The sequence below is a fragment of the Camelus ferus genome, chromosome 6 (assembly GCF_009834535.1).
Source record: "Camelus ferus isolate YT-003-E chromosome 6, BCGSAC_Cfer_1.0, whole genome shotgun sequence".
Taxonomy (NCBI): Eukaryota; Metazoa; Chordata; class Mammalia; order Artiodactyla; family Camelidae; genus Camelus; species Camelus ferus.
Genome location: NC_045701.1, coordinates 15,191,935 through 15,199,156, shown reverse-complemented (window position 1 = coordinate 15,199,156; position 7,222 = coordinate 15,191,935). Strand labels below are relative to the sequence as shown.

Below are 7,222 nucleotides of genomic sequence, written 5' to 3'. Positions count from 1 at the left end.
CTGATCCGTACACTTCAAAATGGTTACAGTGGTAAATTTTATGTCATGTATATTTTACCACAATTTAAAAAAAGTGCAGAGAAAGAAATGAGAATGAATCAACTATAGCGCCACACAATGTGACATGAAACTCTTACAATGTTGAGCAAATGAAGGCAGACATAAAAGGATGCAGACTGTGTGCCATGTATTAAAAGTCAGGATGGTGGTCACTTCTGAGGGAGGCAGAGATGAGACAGCATGGGCTTCTAGGGTTCTGGTAATGCTTCTGTTTCTCAAGGAGTGACTTTGTAAAAATTAATTGCACTGTATACATATAATCTGTGCAGTTTCTGTACATATATTAAGCTTCGGGTTTTTGTTGTTGATTTATGGGACACAGACAGACTGAAGAGGCATCAGTAGGAGAGTGAACGGATTTCAGACTTTCACAGGAGGAAAGGCTGAATATTTCAGGATGGTAAAAGTAGTTTGTAGTCTTCAAATATCTGAAGGAGTGGCATGTGGAAGACGAAGACGACTTTGTTTGCTATACCCAGAGGGGCAGAACTTGGAGGTGGTGGTGGGAAGGAGGTAGAGGAAGACAAATTCAGCTCATTATAAAGCATGCTTCAGTTGTAGGGTTAGAATGGTATCTCTCAGGAGATCATGCCATCAAGTGGAATGAGCACTGACTTCCAGGCCAGCTGCAATGGGTATGAATCCGGACTTTGCCACTTACTTGGACTATGTCACTCTATCGAGTCTTGGTTTCATATGTAATATGGGGCTAGGACTAACTACCTCGCTGGGCTATTTTCAGGATTAGTGATAATGTATACAAAATGCTTAGCTCAGGCCTTGGCCCATCGGAGATTCTCAATAAGTGATAGAAGTTACTTTCAGTAGAAAATTAAATAGAAAGTGTGTAACACCTGTGTAAAGTGTTAGATTATGTATTCAAACATTGGTCCCTCTTAATCCCAAGAACCTAAGATTCTTTGTAACTCTCCCAAGATCACACAGCTACTAAGTGGCAAGGCCTTCTGTCCCTGAGATCAGTCCACTCCAGCAGGGCTGCCTTAGGCAAGAGGGTTACGAGGCCAGCCATAGCCCAGGGGTAATTAGATAACCGCCATCAGCATTAGGCCCTGGGGGATAGGACCCTGTTCCTTTAAATTCTGAGCGTGCTCTGGAAAAGTTCAAAGGGGAAAACCTGGGAAAGTTGTTCAAGTGGTGGGCTGTGAACATACCAAGGTTACAGCCTGAGGATATCGTGGGTCTCTGGGGTGAGGGAAAAGGGAAAGGAGTTGGGGAAGGGGCAGACACTGGGGAATTATTTTTAAAAAGTGGATTAAAAACAAAATTTGAAGACAAGCTTGGCCTGCCTCACCATTTTTCAGGGTCCAGATACTATTGGCCAAATTAATAAATCATAAGGCACAAGAAAGAGAGGCTACTTTGAAAACCAGTTTCTTCATTTGTAGGAAAAGCAATAGATTCAATCCACAAAGGAGAGAAAAACCTGAATTAGTTTAGCACTTTCGGCTAAATTTTCCCAAAGCCTCTTTCTTATTCTGACTCCAGGCTTATTAACCTTTACGTTTCCAAAGGAAATGACTTGCTGAAGTGAGGCTTCCCAGTTTTACTCAAGGCTCCCTTCCTGACCTCTGTTGAGTATTTCCGCCTTGAACTTATGCCCTGGAAACAAGGAGAGTCCTTGTGACAAGAGACCTGAGGAAACAAACACCTAGAAACAGTCTCTCTTTGTCTGAGGCATTATACATTCTAGTCAGACTGGCCCTTTGAACTTGTTTTTTCTCTATAGCTGCTCAAGTGTTGTGTCTTGGCCCATACAACTTTCATACTGGATGAAAAATAAATGGTATGAATTTAGCCCACTATACCTTTGGCCTTAGCCAAAGAAAGAAACACCAGCAGCTTCCTTTTGCAAGCAGTGACTTATTTTAGCATTTCCCCTCTTCAGACTAAAGTCCTTGGTAGAAACCAGCATTACAGCCCAAGCCCACACAGAAACCTCAGATTTTAGTCATATGTCTCACAGGATATTACATCACTTTTAGTTTACCAGAGACATTTCCGGAAACACAGAGACCCACTACAAGCTTTTGCCTAAAGGATTTTGGGATGGTGTGTAACTAGATGGCCTTAGTTGGCTGTCCCACTGCAGGTTTTTTCTTCCACCTTGGTCAGCAGGCCTGTCCTTTTCACAGGTGGAGTACAAAGCAGCTGGTTGTCTTACTTTTGGATCCCAAGAAGCCCCTTGTAGATGGTGTTAGGGTCCTGCGGGAAACGATGGCAGACTCAAAATGAGTCATTTGAGGAGAGTATAGTAAAGGGACTACTTACAAAGGTAAACAGGGTTTGGGGGAAGCAACAAGGGATTGGACAGTGTCCCAGAGTTAGTAGCTCTGAGCAGAGAAAAAGGAGTAGTTAGTTACAGCAGTGGTTCTCAAACCGTTTATGTATCAGAATCACCTTGAAGTGATAAAGTCATTTCTTTGGGTTATTCACTGTTTTTTAAACTCTTCAGTGGCAGGACTACTTAAAATCTTAATTTGGAGGCTTTGAATAGGTCAATAAACCACTGCTCTTATTCGCCCTGTGTTCAGAACCTCTTGAGCAATAGACACAGCAATCAGACACATGGAGATAAAAGTGTTAGCTTTGACAGGGGTGGAGTCAAAGTGGAAGAGCCCTACAGGTCAGGGCTTACAACTAGACTTCTCAATGCTTGCCTCCTAGCCCTTCTGGGGAGGCAGGGGTGGGTGCATGTGTGTGGGGCTCAGGGCTGGAGGCACTGTTCCGGTGGGCAGGCAAGTCCCAGGAGAAGATGCAGAAGGGGCCAGGCATGCTTGGTTCCTTCCCTGGTGCCCTAGTCAGCTGAGTCCCTCCTTCCTTGGGGATGCAGGAGAAGGGAATAGCAGGAAGCCAAATGCCCTTCACAACTTTGAAGAAGAAGTGGAGTTTCTATTTTATGGAGCTGGGAGAGGGAGATAATGACTTCCCCCAGCCATAATGCCCTTTAAGGAACATCTTGCTCTTAGCAGTAAGAATGCTGGATGTAATTAATTCTTTCATATGATGTAGGTACTGTATTTTTAAAGACTTGACCCTCATTAGTATATTAGGATAGCCTCATGCCTCAATGGTACTATCACCTCTTTGGAATGCTACTTGTTTCTTTTACCTTGATTTATTTCTGACCCCTTGATCATTTTCTACAGTGCTCTGGATCAGGGCCTGCTTGAAGACTGAGAAAGTTCCCATGCTTTCCTTCTGAGAAGATTCTTGCTTTCTTGTCTATCTTTCTTTCTTTCTTGTCCAGGATCCGGAAGACTATTGGGAAAAGTCCTTACAAAGATTTCCTGGGAACTGGATTTTTAAAACAAGTGTCTGTGGGAAAATATTTTTCAAGTATGAAGGGGCTCTGTTTTTGCCTCTACTTATTTCTCAAGCTCCTTGGGGAAAAGAAAGTATTACAGGTCAAATCTTTTTACAAGTAGGTTCCACCGGACTGTCCGAATACGTGGTATGGATTAGAATTTTGTTTCATTGACAATGGCTTGAATTAAGTTAAACATAAGCTGTGTTGCAGAGGACTCTTGGTTAAATAGAGATTTTCATTGCAAAGGTATTTGTTGTAGAGGAATTTACCTGGTAAACATAGCTGTTTTCCAGCTTAAGTTTTAACCAGGCTGATTCAGACTGGGGAGCAGAAGTGGGAAAACACTGTGGACACAGTCTGCTGGCTAGTGGTCAAGGCAGAGGAAAGAAAACACAGGCAAAGGTCTGTGTGAAATGTGAATCTGAGTCACAGAGGGAGAGGAAGAAAATAGCGTCTGTCATTCTGAAAAAGCTCCTCTTTGGGCAGTTTCTTTTGGCTGTAACAGCTGCCTCTCCCCTGGAGAGTCACAGGGCCTCAGCTGGCTCTTCCTGTCCCATTTTCAGACTTAAAAGGAAAGCCACCTTCAGGCAAATTCTCCCTTCCTCCCAAGAAAGAAAATAAAAGGAAACTGATCTCTGAAGAACCTAGGTGGGTTTTGAAAGAATCCAGGAGAACGCCTTCCCTCAGCCCGGAATGGCTGCAGTCACACTGGGACTTGCTCCTCTGGTGCCCCCTTGGGCATGAGGGTGGAACTGTGTTCTTTAAAGTCACTTAAATCCCCACTATTGCAGTTAGCAGAACTCTATGCAGCATGTCTCCTTTTTCAGGCCTTGCCTCTCAGTGTGAAGAGTTTCCTGACCAACTTCTGGCAGTTCCTAAGGCTTCTCTCTTGAAATTTTTCTCTGGTCACCCCTATAGATCCTCCTTAATATATTCATTTTTCTAAACAAATTCTTTCTTTCTGTTTTTCATGCATCTCTGGTCACTAAGTCCCAGAAAGATCCTGTACAAACGGTCAATCAGTAATGAATAAGAATTTCTAAAATTTATTTAAATATTTTACAGTTTTATTGGGATATAACTTACATACCATAAAATTCACCCATTATAAGCGTACAATGATTTTTTAGTAAATTTATAGTGCTGTGCAATCAATGTTCTAGATTTAGAACATTTCCAAAACCCCATAAAGTTCCCTCAGGAGTATCTGCAGTCAATCCTCAATTTCACCTCCAATTTCAGGCAACTAATGATCTGATTTCTGTCTCTACATATTTGCCTTTCCTGATCATATATAAATGGAATCATACGATAAGTAGTGTTTTGTAACTGTCTTCTTTTACTCAGCATAATGTTTTCGAGGTTCATCCATGTTGTAGCATGTGCTTCATTCCTTCATATGACTGAAGAATAGTCCATTGTAGGGATATGCTACATCTTGCTTATCCATCATCAGTTGATGGACATTTGGGTTGTTTCCAGATTTTAGCTATTATGAATAATGCTGCTATGAACATTTATGTACAAATTTTTGTGTGAACATATACTTTCATTTCCCTCGGGTAGATACCTAGTAGTAGAATTCCTGGGAAATTTGTTTAGCTTTTTAAAAAACTATCCAGCTATTTTACAATGTGGCTCATCAAGTTTACTTTTCTACCAGCAATATATGAAGATTTTCCCACATCCTGTCCAACACTTGGTATTGTCCGCCCTTTTGATTACAACCCTGGTAGGTATGTAATGTTATCTTATTGCGGTTTTAATTTGCATTTACCTAAAGACCAAGAGTGTTGAGCATCTTTTCAAGTGCCTGTCAGCCATTCACATATCATCTTTGGTTATATGAGCATTTCCCCTATTTTAAAATTGGATTGTTAACCTTATCAAGAAGTTACAAGGGTTCTCTGTATGTTTTGGATATAAACGCTTTATCAGATATACAACTTGTAATATTTTCTCTCAGTCTGTATCTTGTCTTTTCAACTTATTAAGATTAACTTTTGAAGCAGAAAAGTTTTCAGTTTGATGAGGACCAATTTATCAAATTTTTATTTTGTGGATGGTGCTTTTGATGTTATATTTAAGAACTATGCCGAGCCTAAGGTCATGAAGATTTTATCTTATGCTTTCCTCTAAAACTTTTATAGGTTTACTTTTACATTGAGGTGTAAGATCTTTTTTTGTGTTAATTTTTGTGTACCGTGTAAGACAAAGGTCTAACTTTTTTTTTTTTGCGTATAGATATCAAATTGTTCCAGCATCATTTGCTGAAAAGACTGTCCGTTCTCTATTGAACTGCCTTCGCTACTTCATTGAAAATCAATTGACCACAAATGTAAGAATTTATTCCTGACTCTCAATATTATTCCATTAATGTATATGTCTATCTTTACACCAATATCATACTGTCTTGACTTAAAACTTGCTATTGTAAGTCATCTAGCTTTGTTCTTCGTTTTCAAAATTGCTTTAGATATTCTATATAAAATTTAGGAAGAGCTTTTCTGTTTGTGCCAGAAAGACTGCTGCAGTTTTGCATTGAATCTATGGATCAGTTGGGGAGAACTGCAGTCTTAACAATCTTGATTCTCTCCAATTCATGAACATAAAGTATCTATCCATTCATTTATATCTCCTACCTCTTAACAGAAACAAAAATTGACAAAATTGAAAAGAGAACTACAATGCTACAATAATAGATGGAGACTTCAATATCCACTTTCAGTAGCGGATAAAAACTACACAGAAGATTTATAATGAAATATGGGCCTTGAACAACACTATACACCAATTAGAACTAACAGACATGTACAGAACACTGTGCCCAACAACAGCAGAATACACATTCTTCTCAACTGCAATGGCCTCTAGGATAGAGTATATTTTAGGCTACAACACAAATCTTAATACATTAAAAAGGCATATATACGTGTGAATTATCTTTTCTGACCACAGTGGAGTGAAAGTAGAAATCAATAATAAAAGGAAAACTGGAAATACATGGAAATTAAACAACATACTCTTAACCAATAGGTCAAAGAAGAAATCACAAGGGAGATTAAAAAATACCTTGAGATGAGTGACAAAGAGAACACAACATACCTAGACTTATGGGATGCAGCAAAATAGTGCTAAGAGGGAAATTTATAACTGTAAACATATGCATTAAAAAAGAAAAAGAATTTCAAATCAATAACATAACTGTACACATTAAAAGACTAGAAAAAGAAGAGAAATCTAAACCCAAAGCTAATGGAAGGAAGGAAATAATAAAGATTTCCTGGAGAATAGAAAAACAACAGAAAAATCAATGAAATCAAAATCCAGTCTTCAAAAAGATCAACCAACTTGACAAACCTTTAGCTGGATTGACCAAGAAAAAAAAAGAAACACCAAATAACTAAATTCAGAAATGAAAGAGGGGATATTATAGCTGATGCCACAGAAATGAAAAGAATTATAAGAGAATACTATGAACAGCTGAACCAACAATTTGGATAACTCAGAAGAAATGGATAAATTCCTAGTAACACACAACCTACCAAGACTGAATCATGAAGAAGTAGAAAATCTGAGTAGACCCATAATCAGTAAAGGAATTGAATCAGTAATCAAAAACCTCTCAACAAAGAAAAGCACAGGACCAGATGGTTTCACTGGTGAATCTACTGAACATTTAAAGAACAATGAATATCAATCATCTTTAAATTCCTCCAACAAGTTGAAGAGGAGGGAACACTTCCAGATTCATTTTATGAAGCTAGTATTACCCTGATACCAATGTCAGACAAAGATATTACAAGAAAAAAAAGTTCATGCCAATATCCCTTA

General features: G+C 39.1%; 1 long non-coding RNA gene across 1 annotated transcript; it reads left to right on the top strand.

Moving 5' to 3' along the window:
* Window positions 1–4,725: 4,725 nt before the first annotated feature.
* On the top strand, window positions 4,726–6,729 carry LOC116664111. The gene is made up of 3 exons (XR_004320459.1): window positions 4,726–5,124; window positions 5,633–5,726; window positions 6,041–6,729. It is a non-coding gene; the product is annotated as an uncharacterized LOC116664111 (long non-coding RNA).
* Window positions 6,730–7,222: the final 493 nt, after the last annotated feature.